The sequence below is a fragment of the Ornithorhynchus anatinus genome, chromosome 1 (genome assembly GCF_004115215.2).
Source record: "Ornithorhynchus anatinus isolate Pmale09 chromosome 1, mOrnAna1.pri.v4, whole genome shotgun sequence".
Classification (NCBI taxonomy): Eukaryota; Metazoa; Chordata; class Mammalia; order Monotremata; family Ornithorhynchidae; genus Ornithorhynchus; species Ornithorhynchus anatinus.
Window position 1 is genome coordinate 172,628,971 of NC_041728.1, and position 20,430 is coordinate 172,649,400.

General features: G+C 46.9%; 1 protein-coding gene across 4 annotated transcripts in view; it reads left to right on the forward strand.

Annotated features, from left to right (window-relative positions):
• Nucleotides 1-11,977: 11,977 nt before the first annotated feature.
• LOC103170739 (tip elongation aberrant protein 3-like) overlaps nt 11,978-20,430 on the forward strand; it is a 39,650-nt gene continuing 31,197 nt past the window's right edge. For all 4 annotated transcript variants that reach the window (XM_039913436.1, XM_039913433.1, XM_039913435.1 and 1 more), the window contains exons 1-2: nt 11,978-12,094; nt 14,905-15,026. The gene's annotated coding sequence lies outside the window, so the exon portion shown is untranslated. The remainder of the gene's footprint in view (nt 12,095-14,904; nt 15,027-20,430) is intronic.

Genomic DNA, 20,430 nt, shown 5'->3' on the forward strand with positions numbered 1-20,430 from the left:
CACCCAAACGGCTACCTTACTATTACGGGCTCTCGTTATATCCCGGCTAGACTACCGTGTTGGCCTTCTCTCTGACCTCCCTTCCTCCTCTCTCGCCCCGCTCCGGTCTATTCTTCACTCCGCTGCCCGGCTCATCTTCCTGCAGAAACGATCTGGGCATGTCACTCCCCTTCTTAAACAACTCCAGTGGTTGCCTATCGACCTCCGCTCCAAACAAAAACTCCTCACTCTAGGCTTCAAGGCTCTCCGTCACCTTGCCCCTTCCTACCTCTCCTCCCTTCTCTCTTTCTACCGCCCACCCCGCACTCTCCGCTCCTCTGCCACCCACCTCCTCACCGTCCCTCGGTCTCGCCTATCCCGCCGTCGACCCCTGGGTCACGTCCTCCCGCGGTCCTGGAACGCCCTCCCTCCTCACCTCCGCCAAACCGATTCTCTTTCCCTCTTCAAAACCCTACTTAAAAATCACCTCCTCCAAGAGGCGTTCCCAGATTGAGCTCCTCGTCCCCCTCTACTCCCTCTGCCATCCCCCCTTTACCTCTCCGCAGCTAAAGCCTCATTTTCCCCTTTTCCCTCTGCTCCTCCACCTCTCCCTTCCCATCCCCACAGCACTGTACTTGTCCGCTCAACTGTATATATTTTCGTTACCCTATTTATTTTGTTAATGAATTGTACATCACCTTGATTCTATTTAGTTGCCATTGTTTTTACGAGATGTTCTTCCCCTTGACGCTGTTTAGTGCCATTGTTCTCGTCTGTCCGTCTCCCCCGATTAGACTGTAAGCCCGTCAAACGGCAGGGACCGTCTCTATCTGTTCCCGACTTGTTCATCCCAAGCGCTTAGTCCAGTGCTCTGCACATAGTAAGCGCTCAATAAATACTATTGAATGAATCTGGTAGATTGTTTAGCTGTGGTCAACTCTGGTGATTAGCATCCATTTCCTTTAGTCAGCAAAACTTCCCCTCTGAGTTATCTCTGGGTGCCTTGGGAAATGGTAACTTAAGGCTGATTCATGGATTTGTTTTGCTCAATTGCCCTTAGATTAAATCATTTCTTTCAGTGTTCCTGTTTGTGATCCACACTGGGTTTAGTTTGGGATGGGAATTGGCTGACCCTGAGTCCTAGATATGGTCCCCTTTGCCATTCACCCTTGAGGGACTGGACTTTGCTGAAACTGTTTAAGTGTAAGAAGACAGAGAGAAAAGAAACTTTCCACAGTAGAGGATTTTGATCATTGGCACAGAGGCCATCAGTGTTAATAGGGAGCATCTTTTATGTCATGCAAGAGTGGTTTTCTCTTTTCCTGAGAAGCGAGGCAGGAAGACGGCAGATGACAATAGAGGGTAGAGTCAAAGAGGGATGAGACAAAGATAGAAATGGGGGGGTGGGGAGGGGACATTGACCGGGGGACTGACTCTGAATCATGTAAGGTGATTAGTGCTGTGGAAAGCATCAAACCAGACTTCCTGGCAGCAAATAATAATAATAATTAATAATTATGGTATTTGTTAAGCGCTTACCATGTGCTGAGCACTGTTCTAAGCACTAGGGTAGATACAAGGTAATCAGATTGTCCCATGTGGGACTCACATTTTTTAATCCCCATTTTTACAGATGAGGTAACTGAGGCCCAGAAATGGTAAGTGACTTTCATTCATTCAATAGTATTTATTGAGCACTTACTATGTGCAGAGCACTGTACTAAGCACTTGGAATGCACAATTCGGCAACAGATAGAGACAATCCCTGCCCATTGACAGGCTTACAGTCTAATCGGGGGAGACAGACAAAAACAATAGAAATAAATAGAATCAAGGGGATGTATATCTCATTAACAAAATAAATAGGGACTTGCCCAAGGTCACACAGCAGACAAGTGGCGGAGCCAGGATTAGAACCCATGACCTCTGACTCCCAAGCCCGGGCTCTTTCTGCTAAGCCACACTGCTTCTCTATTTTCTGTGGGCTCAGATTGGAAGGGATTTAGAGTTGGGATGAAACCGGTAGAGTGATTGTCTTGTCTTATGCCGTCGAGTCATCTCCGACCCATAGCAACACTATGGACACATCTTTTCCAGAACGCCCCACCTCCATCTGCCATTGTTCGGGCAGTGTATCCATAGAGTTTTCTTGGTAAAACTACAGAAGAGATTTACCACTGCCTCCTTCCACGCAGTACTCTGCCCGTGACTCTCTCCCATGCCACTGCTGCCCAGCACAGGTGAGTTTTGACTTGTAGCAGATTGCCCTCCACTCGCTAGCTGCTGCCCAAGCTAGGAATGGGGAGGCCTCTGCTTGAATCTCCCTCCCACAGTGAAGACTGGTAGAGTACTGGAAACTCTCCAGGTGTGACCCTGAAAGGGCGGTACTGTGATAACCTCCCTGAAAAGCAGCATAGCCTAATAGAAAGAGCACAGACCTGGGAGTCAGAGGACCTGGGTTTTAATTCTGACTCCATCACTTGTCTACTATGTGACCTTGGGCAAGTCTTTTAACTTTTCTGTGCTTCAGTTTCTTCCTCTGTGAAATGGTGATTAAATCCTATTCCCTCCTGCTAGGCTATGAACCTTATATAGGACAGGAACTGTGCTCAACTTGATGATCATATATCTACCCCGGCGCTTAGTACAGTGCTTGACATATGGTAAGTACTTAACAAGTACCATAATTATTATTATTAGTGGGGAGGGTTTGAAAGTGCTTTCTCCAAAAATCAATTCAGTAGACTAGTGGAAAGAATATGGACCTGGGAGTTAGGAGATTTGGGTTCTAATTCCAGCTCTACCAATGACCTGCTGTGCAACCTTGGGTAAATCTCTTAACCTCTCTGTGCCTCCGCTTCCTAATCTGTAAAATGGGGATAAGATACCTGTCCTTCCTGCCTCTTAGATTGTGAGCACTGAGTTGAACTCTGAGCATGTCCACTCTGATTATCTTATATCTTACCCCAGTGCTGTGTTTGACGCTTTTTAAGTGTCTGTTAAATACCATGATGACTAAATACACTAAAAAAAAACCTTATGTAGATCTTTTGGAGAAAACCATCTTTGTCATTATATGCATTATTATCTCCACTGATAGCTCAGTAAAGTCAAAATCAACATTCAACTTATCGGGTCAGTGAAGCTTACCTGATGATCTGGTTTTATGCGTTTTACTATTAGCTAGGCCTTTAACAAATGGCCCTGGCAAGTTTGAGATTGCAAATGAATTTTTAGACTTCACAACATTTGTGTTTCTATTTGATTGAGCCTCCCGAATCTGTGCTGGGTTGTCTTCTCACCGTGTGTGAAACGTTTTGTATCTACCCTAGTGCTTAGTATGAGAAGCAGTGTGGCTTAGTGGCAACAGCCCGTGCTTGGGAGTCAGAGGTCATGGGTTCTAATCCTGGTTCTACCACTTAGCCTGTGTGACTTTGGGCAAGTTACTTAACTTCTCTGTGCCTCAGTTACCTCATCTGTAAAATGGGGATTCAGACTGTGATCCCCACGTGAGACAACCTGATAACCTTGTATCTACCCCAGTGCTTATAATAGTGCTTGGCACATAGTAAGTGCTTAACAAATACCATTATTATTATTATTTTTTATTTCAGTGCTTGCAACATAACAATAATAATAATAATAATTAAGTACTTACTACATGCCAAGCACTGTACTAAATGCTGGGGTAGAAACAAGAGAATCAGGTCTCACATGGGACTTACAGTCTAAGTAGGAGGGAGAACAGGTATTGTTTCCTTATTTTGCAGATGAGGAAACCAAGGCCAAGAAGCAAGTGACTTGCCCAAGGTCATACAGCAGAAAAGTAGCAGAGCTGGAATTAGAACCCAGGTCCTGTGACTCCCAGGCCCATGCTCTTTCCACTAGGCCACGCTTCTTCTCTACATAAGTGCTTAACAAATAATATTATTATTATCCTTCTAGACTGTGAGCAGGAATGTATCTGTTTGATGGTATATCGTATTCTCCCAAGCGCTTGGTAGAGTGCTTTGTGCACAGTAAGAACTCAAAATACAATTGAATGAACGAATGAATCATTCTCTCACAGATGGCACAGATTAACAAAAAGTCAAGGGGTTTGTAAGTGAACTATTCAAGGTCACTCAAGAGAGCAAGACAGGAAAAGGTCAAGACTCTTGATTCCTAGCTCCTATTCATTAGATAACCTAGGCTCCTTCCTTCAAAAAAAAAATACAACTAGAGAGAAGCTTCACCCTTCCGGAGTCACAAAACATTGTATTGGGAGTAGTCAGTGAGAGTTACAATTCTTGATGGAGTCATGAGACTTCCTTATCCAGAGATTCTTATTCATTAGTTGTGTTGAGGCTGGTGGAGTTGATCAGGATTGGCTTCTGTCCAACATTTCCACTGCTACTGTGGCTCACATGCCACTTTCGTTGCAGTTCTCAAAACGGGAAAATAAAGATTATTCGGAGCCCAAGCCGCACCTGCGTTTTTGGAGGACTGAAACTAGACTTCCTATGACTTCAGCTCAAGTTTCCACCCTGACCTCCCACCGACCCCTGGGAAATGATGGTGGGAGTCTTACCACCCTAGGAAGGATCAAGAAAACAAAAATTGCATTTTGCAATCCAAAAATCCCTGCGCTTGAGTGGACCCTTCCCAAAATGCTGTATTTTGCTTAGCACTTGGACGTCTTTCTCTGCAGGTGTAGTTCTGTAGAAGATTGTCCATGGCCTCAGACAGAGCTGCTTCCTTGTCAGGTGCCTAGTGAGATTTCCTTCTCCCCAGTTGACACAGAGAAACACATCCTGAGCATCCACATACACCTCTTCATTCATTCATTCATTCATTCATTCAATAGTATTTATTGAGCGCTTACAATGTGCAGAGCACTGCTAAGCGCTTGGAATGTACAAATCAGTAACAGATAGAGACAGTCCCTGCCCTTTGACGGGTTTACAGTCTAATCGGGGCAGACAGACAGACAAGAACGATGGCAATAAATAGAATCAAGGGGAAGAATATCTCATTAAAACAATAGCAAATAAATAGAATCAGGGTGCTGTACATCTCATTAACAAAATAAATAGGGTAATGAAGATATATACAGTTGAGCGGACGAGTACAGTGGTGAGGGGATGGGATGGGAGAGGGGGAGGAGCAGAGGGAAAGGGGGGAGAAGTGGGTCAGCCTCCTCTGGGTAATGGGATTGTCCCGTGGTGCCCATCCGTCAAACCATTGGGCAAAAGCGAGTCAGGCTGAAGAAGAACGTGGAGGAGAAGCAGTGTAGCCTAGTGGAAAGAGCATGGGCCTGAGAGTCAGAGGACTTGGGTTCCAATCCTGGCTCTGCCCTTAATCTGTTGCGTGACCTGGAGCAAGTCACTTAGCTTTTCTGTGCTTCAGTCTCCCCCATTGTAAAATAGAGGTAAAAGACCTCTTCTCCCTCCTACTAAGAATGTGAACGCCAACTATGACAGGGACTGTGCCCAAGTTGATTAACTTCTATCTAACCCAGTGTTTAGAACAGGGCTTGAGACAAAGTCCTTAAGAAATATAATAATAAAATAGTGGTTTCCTTGGAATCCTAATTTTCTCTTTTACTGGGAGCATCTTTCATGTTCTTTTCTCCCTTCAGAGCACAAACCAGTGAAGGGAGGATTTCAGCATGCCCCCAGATGCATTTAGGGATGTTTTCTATTATTTATTATTATTATTATTGCAGCCCTAATTAAGCACTTACTCTGTGCCAAGCACCCATACTGAGCACTGGGATAGATACAAGGCAGAGAAGCAGCGTGGCTCAGTGGAAAGAGCACGGGCTTTGGAGTCAGAGGTCATGGGTTCAAATTCCAGCTCGGCCATTTGTCAGCTGTGTGACTTTGGGCAAGTCACTTCACTTCTCGGTGCCTCAGTTCCCTCATCTGTAAAATGGGGATGAAGACTGTGAGCCCCACGTGGGACAACCTGATTCCCCTGTGTCTACCCCAGCGCTTAGAACAGTGCTCGTCACATAGTAAGCGCTTAAATACCAACATTATTATTATTATTAAGGCAATCAGATTGGACACAGCTCCTGTCCCACACAGGGCTAACAGTCTAACTTGGAGGGAGAAGGATTTAATCCCATTCACAGATGAGGGAACCAAGGCACAGAGAAGTTAAGTGACTGGCCCAAGTTCACATAGTAGACACATCGTGGAACTAGTATTAGAACCCAGGCCCTCTGACTCCCAAGCCTGTGCTTTTTCAGTAGAAAGGGCCACACTGATTCCCTGATTGATCTCAACAGATGATCCCCCAAATTCAAATCTTTAGTGTTTCTTCCCAAATTTTGTTCAAAACACAGAGTTAAATCCAGGTATGTAAAAATACAAGCAATGAGTTATTTGATCCCTTCAGAAACACTCTGGGCACATCACTCCCCTTCTCAAAAACCTCCAGTGGTTGCCTATCAACCTTTGTATCAGGTGAAAACTCCTCACTCTTGGCTTCAAAGCTCTCCATCACTTAGACCCCTCGTACCTCACCTCCCTTCTCTCCTTCTTCTGCCCACCCCATACACTCCACTCCCTGCCGCTCACCTCCTCACTGGGCCTCATTCGCGTTTGTCCCACTGTTGACTCCTGGCCCATGTCCTACCTCTGACCTGGAATGCCCTCCCTCCTCACATCCGTAAAACTAACTCTCTTCCCCTCTTCAAAGCCCTACTGAGAGCTCATCTCCTCCAAGAGGCCTTCCCAGACTGAGCCCTCCCTTTCCCTCTGCTCCTCCTCCCCTCGCAATTGGCCCCACTCCCTCCCTCTGCTCTTCCCTCTTCCCCTTCCCACAGCACTTGTGCATATTTGTATATATTATTTATTACTCTATTTATTTTGATAATTATAATAATTATAATGTTGGTATTTGTTAAGCACTTACTATGTGCTGAGCACTGTTCTAAGTTCTGGGGTAGATACAGGGTAATTAGGTTGTCCCACATGAGGCTCACAGTCTTAATCCCCATTTTACAGATGAGGTGACTGAGGCACCGAGAAGTGAAGTGATTTGCCCAAAGTCACACAGCTGACAAGTGGCGGAGCAGGGATTGGAACCCATGACCTCTGACTCCTAAGCCCGTGCTCTTTCCACTGAGCAATGCTGCTTCTCTATGATTCTATTTATTTTGATGATATTGACACCAAACTAATTGTTTTGTTCTGTTTTGTTTTCTGTCTCCCCCGTTTAGACTGTGATCCCATTGGTGGGCAGGGATGGTCTCTATCTGTTGCCGAGTTGTACCCTCCAAGTGCTTAGTACAGTGCTCTGCACACAGTAAGTGCTCAATAAATACGATTGAATGAATGAATAAATGAATAGATGCCCAATCTGTCCAAATGTTTAGCCATGCCAATGGAATTAGTCTTGAAATATAAATCCCCAGAAATACTTTGGATTTATCCCAAAAGGGCAGTCTGAAAGACAAAATCTGCATTACCTAGAACAATTTTCCATTTCCATTCACTTAATAATAATAATTATGGTGTTCATTAAGCGCTTACCATGTGCCAGGCACTAAACTAAGCTCTGGGGTGGATACAAGCAAATTGGGTTGGACACAGTCCCTCCTACTGGGGCTCACAGTCTCAATCCCCATTTTACAGCTGAGGTAACTGAGGCCCAAAGAAGTAAAGTGATTTGCCCAAGGTCTCAAAGCAGACAAGTGAGGAGCAGGGATTATTCATTCATTCAATAGTATTTATTGAGTGCTTACTATGTGCAGAGCACTGTACTAAGCGCTTGGAGTGGACAAATCGGCAACAGATAAAGACAGTCCCTGCCCTTTGATGGGCTTACAGTCTAATCGGGGGAGACAGGCAGAGAATCCTTGACTTCTCATTCCCAGGCCCGGGCCTTATCTACTATGCCATACTACTTCCTCTCATGTTCAAAATTCACTAAAGAGCCCATACTTATTAGAGGGAGATCAGGTATTCTATCCCTATTTTACAGATGAGGAAACTGAGGCATTGGGAAGTTAAGTAACCTATTCAAGGTCTCACATCAAGCAAGTGACAGAGCCAGGATTTGAACCAGGTCTCCCCCTCGAGACTGTAAGCTCCTTGAGGACAGGGAATGAGTCTACCACCTTTCTTATACCGTACTCTTCCAAGCACTTAGTACAGTGATCTGTACACAGTAATGACTCAATAAATATGATTGATTGATGATTGATCGAGGTCCTTGGACTGTGGAAGCCTACCTAATGGAGCCTTTCCTTTAAACTTGAGCACTAAAAGGAAAAGAATCTTAAAGCACCCAAAAAAAGCATATGAGTTTTCATCTTTTTAAGATTGGGATTATGTCACTCAAGCAATTTATTGATTGATTATTCATAAATTGTATTTGTGAAGCACTTACTGTGTGCTGTCCCTCCCCCCGACCACATTCCCCATCTCTTGCCCTAATGCCTTAGCCACATATTGTATTGAGAAAATTGAAACCATCAACCATGATCTTCCCTGCTCCTGTAACTCTCCCATCTTTCCCAGCAGTATCTCAAGAGGAGAACTGGTTTTTTCTCAAAATCCACCCCCTCCATCTGCACCTCCAATCCCACTCCTTATCAAAACACTTGCCTAGAGGCTCTTCAATGGTGTTTTTCTCTCACTGCTTTCAAACATCCTCACGTCTCCCTTATCCTAAAAAAACCCCTCCCTTGACCCCATGACTCCCTCCAGTTATTTCCCCATCTCCCTCCTACCTTTCCTCTCCAAACTCCTTGAGCAAGTTGTCAAATCCTGCTGTGTCCAGTTCCTCTCCTCCAATTCTCTCCTTGACCGCCTCCAATCTGGCTTTCACCCCCTTCACTCACAGACACTACCCTCTCGAAGGTCACAGATGATCTCCTTCTTGCCAAATCCAGTGGCCTGTACTCCATCCTAATCCTCCTCAATTTCTCGGCTGTCTTCCAGTCCCTTCTCCTGGAAACGTTATCCACCCTTGGCTTCACTGACACTTTTCCCTCTTCTCCCTCTGCTGCCTCTCTACCCCCCCTTCACTTCCCCTCAGGTAAACCCCCTTTCCCCTCCTTTCCCTCTGCTCCTCCCCCTCTCCCTTCCTCTCCCCTTAGCACTGTGCTGGTCTATTCATTTGTATATATTTTTTATTACCCTATTTATTTTGTTAATGAGATGTACATCCCCTTGATTCTATTTATTGCTATTGTTTTTGTCAGTCTGTCTCCCCCGAGTAGACTGTAAGCCCATCAATGGACAGGGACTGTCTCTATCTGTTACCAACTTGTACATTCCAAGCACTTAGTACAGTGCTCTGCACATAGTAAGCGCTCAATAAATACTATTGAATGAATGAATATCCTCTCCTATCTCTCAGGGCGCTCATTCTTAGTCTTTTTTGCGGGCTTCTCCTCTGCCTCCCACTCCCTAACTCAAGGTTGAGTTCTGGGTTTCCTTCTGTTCTCCATTTACACCCATTCCCTTGGAGAATTCATTAGCTCCCATGGCTTCAACTATCATCTCTGAGGATGATTCTCAAATCTACATCCCCAGCCCTGATCTATCAACTTCTCTGCATTTCCACCTGCCTTCAGGATGTTTCTGTTTGGATTTCCCACTGACACCTCATTCCTAACATGTCTGAAACAGAACTCTTTATTCCACCCAAACTCAGTACACCCCTTGACTTTCCTGTCAGGGTAAACAATACCACCATTCTCCCTGACTCACAAGCCCATAACCTTGTGTTCTACTCAACTTATCCCTCTCATTCATTCAGTCATTCATTGAATCATATTTATTGAGCACTTACTGTGTGCAGAGCACTGTCCTAAGCACTTGGAAAGTACAATTCAGTAATAGATACAATCCTGCCCACATTGGGCATACAGTCTAGAATGAGGAAGACAGACATCAATACAGGTTAACAGGCATCAATATATATGAATAGAATTATAGATATATACACATTGAGACAAGAGAACAGGCATCAACATAAATACATAGAATTATAGATATGTACATATATACATAAGTGCTGTGGGGTGGGGAGAGGGGGTGGGAAGAGCAAAGGGATTGAGTTGAAGTGACGTGGAAGGGAAGGGAGCAGAGGAAAGGGGGGCTTAGATTGGGTCTCTTTCATTCAACCTTAGGCATCATCATCATCAACAACAATATTTATTGAGCAGCTATGGTTTCTGGAGGGTGGGGAGGACTGTACTAGATGCTTGGGAACATACAATAAAAGCAGAAGCCAAGGTCCCACTCCCAGTGAAGTTTGGGGGAAGGTAGTTAGATTTCATGATATTGTTTGGGGGTTCGCTTAGACCTGGGAAGGTCATAGGGCTTCTCGAAGCCACTGTGCCCCACCCCACCTCCACATGGCGTCCATTGGATCCTTGTCAGAAAGGACCACAGCAGCCTCTAGCATGTTCATCATCATCATCATCAATATTTATTGAGCAGCTATGGTTTCTGGAAGGCAGGGAGGAAAGTACCAAATGCTTGGGAACATACAATAGACGTAGAAGCCACCGTCCCATCCCTAGTGAAGTTTGGGGGAAGACAGATTTCATGTGGGCAGGGAATGTGTCTCTTTATTGTTATATTGAACTCTCCTAAGCGCTTAATACAGTCCTCTGCGCACAGTGAGTGCTCAGTAAATGAGATTGATCGATTGACTGACTGGGAGTTCACTTAGGGGGACAGGTAGGAAAAGCACTAAACATGCCAAAGGTATCCTCATCATTATCAATATTTATTGAAAAACTAGGTTTTGTTTTGTTTTGCTCTGTTTTGCTTTGCTGTCTGTCTCCGCCGTTCAGACTGTGAGCCCGTTATTGGGCAGGGATTGTCTCTATCTGTTGCTGAATTGTCCATTCCAAATGCTCGGTACAGTGCTCTGCACATAGTAAGCGCTCAATAAATACTATTGAATGAAAGTGATTTCTGTAAGGCAGGGAGGACTGTACTAGATGATTGGGAACATAAAATAAAAGCAGAAACCATGGCCCCATCCCTAGTGAAATTTGGGGGGAAGACAGATTTAATAATAATAATTATTATGGTATTTATTAAGCGCTTACTATGTGCAGAGCACTGTTCTAAGTGCTGGGGTAGATACTGGGTAATCAGATTGTCCCACGTGGGGCTCACATTTTTTAATCCCCATTTTTACAGACGAGGTAACTGAGGCCCAGAGAAGTTAAGTGACTTGCCCAAGGTCACACAGAAGACAAGTGGTAGAGTTGGGATTAGAACCCTCGACCTCTGACTCCCAAGCCTGTGTTCTTTCCACTAAGCTGATGTGGGGAGGAAATGTGCCTGTTTATCGTTATAGTCTCCCAAGCTCTTAGTAAGCGCTCAGTAAATACGATCCAGCGCTTAGCACAGTGCTTGGCACGTTATAGGCGCTGAGCAAATACATGATTATTATTATTCCTTGACTGACTGGGGGGGAAGTCCAGAGAACTTCTCGGCCGCCTAACGGGCCGTTGTGGGAAGAAGCAGCGTGGCTCAGTGGAAAGAGCCCGGGCTTGGGAGTCAGAGGTCATGGGTTCGAATCCCAGTTCTGCCAATTGGCAGCTGCGTGACTGTGGGCAAGTCACTTCACTGGGCCTCAGTGGCCTCATCTGTAAAATGGGGATGAAGACGGTGAGCCTCCCGTGGGACAATCTGATGACCCTGTATCCCCCTGCGCATAGAACAGTGCTCTGCACAGAGTGAGCGCTTAACCAATACCAACATTATTGTGGGCGAGGAGGCGCAGCGGCCCCTAGCGGAGGCGCTTCTCCACTGGGGCCGCGCGCGCGCGCGAGAGAGAGAGACCCCGCCCCGCGCGCGCGCGCGCGGCCCCGGCGGCGCCGCCTGAGGGGAGGAAGCTGCGGGAGCGCGCGGGGGAGGGACTGAGGGCGCGGGGGCGCGCTCTTCTTGGCCCTGCCCTGCCGCCCCGCCCTGCTGCCCTGCCGCCCCGCCGCCCCACCCTGCTGCCCCGCCGCCCCACCCTGCTGCCCTGCCGCCCCACCCTGCTGCCCTGCCTTGCTGCCCTGTCACGGAGCCAATCTCCCGCCAGTGTCGGGCTCAGGGCCCCTTCTGCTGGAGGCGCGGAGGCCCCGCCAACGTGGGCAGGCCTGAGGGTATGGCCGGCCGGGCAGGCCGTGGGCAAGGCCTGAGGGGGATGATGGCCGGAGGGCCAGGCCGTGGGCAAGGCCTGAGGGGATGATGGCCGGGCGGGGGCCTCCTCCCTGAGGGAAGGGGTCCGGGGCATTGGATCGAAGCTTGGGGTCCCGACTGGGGGAGAGGAGCCGGGCCCGCCCAGCACCGTGGCCGCCGCCCCCTGCCCTTTGGGGCGGTGCTGGGCCGGTCCTTGCGGCTGGGAGGGGAAGCCATGGAGCTGCCCAATCTCCCAGAAGCCTCCGGGGTCTCCCCAGCCGAGCCAGACCCAGGCCCACCTCCACCCACATGATAATGTCGGGGTTAGTTCATTCATTCAATAGTATTTATTGAGCGCTTACTATGTGCAGAGCACTGGACTAAGCGCTTGGGATGAACAAGTCGGCAACAGATAGAGACGGTCCCTGCCTTTTGACGGGCTTACAGTCTAATCGGGGGAGACGGACAGACGAGAACGATGGCCATAAATGGAGTCGAGGGGAAGAACGTCTCGTAAAAACAATGGCAACTAAATAGAATCGAGGCGATGTACATTTCATTAACAAAATAAATAGGGTAACGAAAATATATACAGTTGAGCGGACGAGTACAGTGCTGTGGGGATGGGAAGGGAGAGGTGGAGGAGCAGAGGGAAAAGGGGAAAATGAGGCTTTAGCTGCGGAGAGGTAAAGGGGGGATGGCAGAGGGAGTAGAGGGAGAAGAGGAGCTCAGTCTGGGAAGGCCTCTTGGAGGAGGTGAGTTTTAAGTACGCTCACCATGTGCAGAGCACTGTTCTAAGCGCTGGGGGAGATCCAGGGTCATCAGGTGGCCCCACGTGAGGCTCCCCGTCTCCATCCCCACTTTACAGAGGGGATAACTGAGGCCCAGCGAAGTGACTGGCCCACAGTCACACCAGTAACCCAAATAATCCCGGCCCGCTCGGGCCTGGATTGTACTTTCAGGATTGTAGAGGAGCAGCGAGGTTCAGGGGAAAGAGCCCGGGCTGGGGAGTCGGAGGGCATGGGTTCAAATCCTGGCTCTGCCACTTCATTCTCACTTCATAGAGAAGCAGCGTGGCTCAGTGGAAAGAGCACGGGCTTTGGAGTCAGAGGCCATGGGTTCGAATCCCAGCTCTGCCACTTGTCATCTTAACTTCTCGGTGCCTCAGTTACCTCATCTGTAAAATGGGGATTAAGACTGTGAGCCCCATGTGGTACAACCTGATTCCCCTGTGTCTACCCCAGCGCTTAGAACAGTGCTCTGCACATAGTAAGCGTTTAACAAATACCAACATTATTATTATTCATTCAGTAGTATTTATTGAGCGCTTACTATGTGCAGAGCACTGTACTAAGCGCTTGGAATGGACAAATCGGTAATAGAGACAGTCCCTGGCCTTTGACGGGCTTACAGTCTAATCGGGGGAGACAGACAAGAGCAATAGCAATAAATAGAATCAAGGGGAAGAACATCTCATTAAAGCAATAGCAAATAAATAGAATCAGGGTGATGTACATCTCCTTAACAAAATAAATAGGGCACTTGTCAGCAGTGCGACTGTGGGCAAGTCACTTCACTTCTCGGGGCCTCGGTTACCTCATCTGTAAAAATGTGAGACTGTGAGCCTCAGGTGGGACAACCTGATGACCCTGTATCTACCCCAGCGCTTAGAACTGTCCCCCCGATTAGAGTGTAAGCCCATCAATGGGCAGGGATTGTCTCTATTTGTTGCCAAATTGTCCATTCCAAATGCTTAGTACAGTGCTCTGCACTTAGTAAGTGCTCAATAAATACTATTGAATGAATGAAAACCACTTAACAAATACCAACTATTATTATTATTAATCCTGGCTCCGCCGCTTGTCTGCTGTGTGACCTTGAGCAAGTCTCTTTATTTTGCTATGCCTCAGTTCCCTCATCTGTAAAATGGCAATTCAGACTGCGAGCCCCTCGTGGGACAACCTGATTACCTTGTATCTATCCCAGCAGTTAGAACAGTGCTTGGCACATAGAACAAATACCAGCTGTATTATTATAAATATGATTGACTGAATGAACCTCACTCTTCTGGACCACATTTACCTCATCTGCCAAATGGGGGGCAGGACCGTGAGCCCCATGTGGGACGGGGACTGCTTCCAACTTGATTAGCTTGTATTGACCCCAGGGCTTAGAAGAGTGCGTGACACACAGCAAGCGCTTAACAAGTCCCATATTATTATTATTATTATTATTACTAATATTACTATGAGTTATGCACAAAGGTATCTGTCTCCCCCTCTAGCCTGTAAGCTCATTGTGAACAGGGAAATTGTCAATTTATTGTTACATTGTACTCTCCCAAGCGTTAATACAGTGCTCTTCACATAGTAAACAATAAATATGATTAACTCACTGATCCAGGGCTCACAGCCTAGCAGAAGGGAGAACAAGTATTAAGTACCCACTTTTACAGACGAGGAAACTGAGGCATAGAGAAGTTAACTGGCTCAGGTGACCAAGCCAGCAAGTGGCAAAGTCAGGATTGGAACCCACGTCCTCTGACTCCCGATTCTGAGCTCATCCCACTAGGTCACGCTGCTTCCCTTCTTCCAACTGCCAGTCACGCTTCCTATACATTCCTTCAGATTTGCAAAACTTCAGGACAACTTGGTTTCAGGGCCCAGTTTTCCAGAGCCCTGGCAAGTTGTAAGTTTGCAAGCAAACCAAAGTTTTAAAATGGATTTTGTTGTGGGGCTTTTTTCCCTTAAGGCAGCACATACTAAGCACATATAATCTCTTGTTTGTTTTTTAGTCATTAAATGGTTGTTCAACTCCCTGTTGTTTCTTCGTGACTCCAAGGAAGAGCCAGTGAACCCCTCCTCCTCCAGGCTGTTTTCAGGAACGGAAAGAAACTGTTCCCCAATGTGGAAATGTGTAAGTGAGCTCAAGAGAGAAGTTTTGTTAAGTGTCGTGGACGACGTGTTGGTTTTAATCTTCCAGGACTGGAATATGGATTAATTGTCATCCCTGTGGGCACTGAGTAAATACGCACTGATGACTATTATGAGGGTGAAATGTTTGCGGTCAACACAGAGTCAGAGTACTGTTGGATTATTTCCTCAGGAGGAAACTTGCATGTTTTGGAACATTTTCCATAGGGCATCATCTAGGGGAAGTATTGTCAAACTATTGGGGAAATACTTTCTCAAGAGGGAACTACCAAATTTGGGGACTATTTGGATTGTTTTCCATTAAGGAGTCTTCTAATGAGAAGAATTATTATTTTTATTTTAGTAATAATATTAGTATTTGTTAAACTCTTACTGTGTGCTAGGCACTGTACTAAACACTGGAGTGGATACAAACCAAATCAAGTTGGACACAGTCCTTGGCACTTGGGGCTCACAGTTTCAATCCCCATTTTACAGATGAGGTAACTGAGGCACAGAGAAGTTAAGTGACTTGCCTAGGGTCACACATGGAGGAACTGAAGTGCAGTTAAGGGAGAGCAAGAACTGTGTTGAGTATTTCTGTAACCTCATCTAGTACCGAGTCCAAATTCTACTCAGTAGGGCCTGCTAAACTGCGTACTTCACTAAGCCAGTTTTGGTCACCCAAAACTGATTGAGCTAAACTCCCGGACTGCTTCACCGCAGGCCTCTGATGCCCCTAAAATAGTGCCTTTCTGGCCTCTGAGCTCTCTGAAGCTTGATTTTTCCCTGTCCTCATCTCCCCTTAAAATCCCAGGCTCTTCCACCTCCTATGCTCAAAATGAAAAGTCAGCCCATCAGTCTGTGCGTATGCTGCTGTTGAGTTCTCGGAGATAACTATAGTAATAGTGCTTACTATGCGTCAAGTATTGTATTAAATTCTAGGATGGGTACAAGATAATCATATCTGTTGGAAACAGTCCCTATCCCACAGTGGGGCTCACATCTAAATAGGAGGGATATAAGCTCCTTGTGGACAGCAAGTGTGTCTTTAAAACTCTGTTGTATTACTGTCTCCCAAGTGCTTAGTACAGTGCTCTGCACACAGTAAGTCCTCAATAAATACCATTGATTGATTATTGCCCTGTGTCCATTTTCTGTTCTCTAACAAGAGTAACACTTGTTCTCCCTACTCACTGATTCTTGAGTGTGCTGTTGGCAAGAGAATGTGGATGGCTCAATGCAAGCCGTCACCAAGCGTGGCTCAGTGGAAAGAACACAGCTCAGAAGTCAGAGGTCATTGTTCTAATCCCGGCTCTGCCACTTGCCAGTTGTGTGACCTTGAGTAAGTCACTTAACTTCTATGTGCTTCAGTTACCTCACATGTAAAATGGGGATGAAGACTGTGAGCCCTACATGAGGCAACCTGACTCCCTTGTATCCACCCCAGTGCTTAGAACAGTGCTTGGTACATAGTAAGAGCTTAACAAATACCAACATTGTTATTATTATTATTAAATGGGAGGCCTGCTGGCAGTAGGACAAAACCTTCCTCTTTTAATCACTGCTGTTGGAGCAAGGGTCACCCCAGTGGAAAAAGGCCAGAGAAAGGTCATCACTATGACTTTCATGGACCCAGTTTGTGAATGTGCAAGAGAGTCTCCATGTGACATACATTTATGAGTACTAACTCTATCAGCAAAAGTGAAAGGGGTAATAAGTATAAGTAATAAGTATTTTATTGAACATCTGCCAGAAGGATACTATGCAAATGTCTTAAACACTTGGGAAGTACAACAGAAGCCTAAGACATGTTCCCTGCGCTTAAGGAGCTGACACTCTAGTAGGCAAACGGACCAAGAGATATTCATAAGTAGGGGAACCAGAATAAATTGAGTGTTCAATCGAATGTGCGCATATGCCAAAGTGCTGAGGATAGGCATGAGTAAATACATGCCAGGTGGCTAGAGGGTTAAGTTGTAGGATCAGCTGTGTTGTCTTTGAACGTACGGCCAAAACTTAATACTCAGTTTTTCCAGTGCCCTGCATACAGTAAGCACTCAATAAATATGATTGACTGACTGAATGACTTCCATAAGATGTCTTTCACTACAAATTTTGAATAGACTTGTGGAAAGAGCTCAGGCGTGAGAGTCAAGGGACCTGGATTCTAATCCCGGTTCTGCCGTTTGCCTGTGGTGCGATGAGGGGCAAGTCATTAAACTTCCCTATGTCTCATTTTCCTCACCTCTAAAATGGAGATCGAATACCTCTCTCCATCTGGTTAAGACTTTGAGCCCCATGTGGGACAGGGACTGTGTCTGACTTGATTATCTTGCCTGTACTGTAGTGTGTAGATTAGTGCTTGGTTCCTAGTAAGTGATTAATAAGTACCACAATTATGATTGCTTTCATTTCCAACAAAATGCTTCCCTCTGGATAGAATACGGTGTGATGGTGGAAGAAAAGGTTGTGCATGTGATTGTAACATCGGTCAAGGCAACACTTAATAACCACCACAGCCTATGTGTCTAACAGAGCGTTCATTCATTCATTCAATCATGTTTATTGAGACCTTACTTTATGCAGAGCACTGTACTAAGCGCTTGGAACGTACAATTCAGCAACAGATACAGTCCCTGCCCAACAGCGGGCTCACAAACTAAAAGGGGGAGACAGACAGCAAAACAAAACAAGCAGTCAGGCATCAGTACCATCAAAATAGATAAATAGAATCATAGATATATGCACATCATTAACAAAATAATATATACAAATATACCCAAGTGCTGTGGGGAGGGGAAGGGGGTAGAGCTGAGGGAGAGAGTAGGGGGAATGGGGAGGGGGGAGGGGCAGGGGGAAAGGGAGGGATCAGTCTGGGAAGGCCTCCTGGAGGAGGTGAGCTCTCAGTAGGGCTTTGAAGAGGGGGAGAGTTAGTTTGGCAGATGTGAGGAGGGAGGGCATTCCAGGTTAGCGGTAGGATGTGGGCCAGGGGTCGACGGTAGGACAAGAGAGAATGAGGCCCAGTGAGGAGGTGAGCAGCAGAGGAGTGGAGTGTACAGGGTGGGTTGGAGAAGGAGAGAAGGGAGGTGAGGTAGGAAGGGGCCAGGGGATGGAGGCGCTCTGGAGCCAAGAGTGAGGAGTTTTTGCTTCATGGAAAGGTTGATAGGCAATCACTGGAGGTTTTTGAGGAGGAGAGTGACATGCCCAGAGCATTTCTATAAAAAGATAATCCGGGCAGTGGAGTGAAGTATAGCCTGAAGTGGGGAGAGACAGAAGGATGGGAGATCAGAGAGGAGACTGATGCAATAATCCAGTCGGGATATCATGAGAGATTGTACCACCAAGGTAGCAGTTTGGATGGAGAGGAAAGGGCAGATCTTGGCGATGTCGCGAAGGTGAGAGCGGCAGGTTTTGGTGACAGATTGGATGTGTGGGGTGAATGAGAGAGCAGAGTCAAGGATGACACCAAGGTTGCGGGCGTGTGAGATGGGAAGGATGGTGGTGCTGTCCACAGTGATGGGAAAGTCAGGAAGAGGACAGGGTTTGGGAGGGAAGATAAGGAGCTCAGTCTTGGACATGTTGAGTTTTGGGAGGGAAGATAAGGAGCTCAGTCTTGGACATGTTGAGTTTTAGGTGGCAGGTGGACATCCAGGTGGAGACGTCCTGCAGGCAGGAGGAGATATGAGCCTGGAGGAAGGGAGAGAGAACAGCATGCATGTTGGAGTGAGTATCCTGATGAACAGTGCTTCACTCCCCACCCTGAAGGCTGACTTGACCCGACCATATCCAGGGGAGCTGGTTTAATTCAGAGTGACCTGGAGAGAATTTGGCAAAGTCTGAGTCAGCCCCAATCCGGAGAACACCTAGGAGGCTAGGAAGGGCCTGAGGATTCCTGCCTAAACCAACCGCCCATGCGTCTTCCAGCTGGAGCAGGGAACATGTCTACCAACTCTGTTGTAGTCCCCCAAGACTTCGTCCAGTGTTCTGCACACAGTAAGCACTCGATAAATACCATTTAGTGATGGAGAGGATCAAGTCTTTAAGCTCCTCGTGGACAAGGAATGTTTCTTACCCATTCCATTGTATTGTACTTTCCCAAATGCTTCGTGTAGTGTCCTAGTAGGCCCTCAGTAAATGCCATTGATGAAGAGATCCCCAAGGTAAGATTTGGGCTGTGTCACTTCAGACTCCTGCATCCGGGCAGGGCCAAGGGAACACCAATGCAGGGGAGAAGCTGGGCTGGGCCCTGTGTCTCTAGAGACCCCGACCTGGGGCACCGGGGTTGGCCATCTGAGGGTGGGCCGAGGGGCTCCCAGAAGTGCCCTAATTCTGCCAGCCTCTTCTAATCGGCTCCAAGGCAAAGAGCCACTCAGAACCAATCCAAGTAGAGAAATGGAAGGAAAAGGACATTCCCCGCCTCAAAACCTCTCAGTCAAACAATGGTATTTATAATAATAATTATGGTATATGTTAAAGCACTATACTAAGTATTGGAGTGGATACAAGCAAATCAGGTCGGACACGGTCCCTGACCCACAGGGGGCTCACAGTCTCAATCCCCATTTTACAAGTGAGGTAACCGCGGCCCAGAGAAGTCAAGTGACTTGCCCATGGTCACATACAGCAGACAGGTGGAGCTGGGTTTAGAACCCATGACCTTCTGACTCCCAGGCCTGTGCTCTATCCACTCCGCCATGCTGCTTCTCATGAGCACTTCTTATTGCTTCTACTGAGCGCTTGCTGGGTGTAAAGCACTGTACTAAATGCTCCGGGAGGCTCTCAACATCCTCCATTTCCTTTAAGGTAGCCTGCCCCCATAGTTCAAGAAGCCCTTCTCTCCTCCCAAGGCATTTTATGTCAGTGCTAGATTGCTACATCTAGTCTGTGTTCAGGAAGTATCAGCGGATGGTGGCGGAAGGCAGAGGGGTCGTGCCAGGAGTGGGAACTGACAGTGTTGTGGCCCGCCCTCTCACTTCTGGCAATAAACGGATCAGATGTCAGAGCAAAGAAGCTGTCAGGAGAAGGGATTCTTGAACAAGGCACCCGTGTAATGGGGTGATAAAGCTGTCTCATGTCCAAGAATTCAGCTCATCAGCAGAGAGGGGATTCTGGGCGTGAGAGCTTTAGCTTTTGAAGGTTTTCACCAGGTGTCTGTTTTGTTACCTTTCAAGTGGTTCCCGAAGCCCTGGTTAAGGTTGCCGATGTGGTTTGGATCTGGGAATGGGCGAGGCACCTCACGAACAAAGGGAGTTTTTAGCAAAATGGTACAATGGGTGTGTTTACAGAGAAGGGAGAAGGAGTTGGAAGAAATATTCTGTTTTCCTCTAACATGAGTCACCGTGATGGAGTGGGGAGGGAGAGGAGGAGATCACATGACCCCCAGACCACTGTGTGAAAAAATCCTG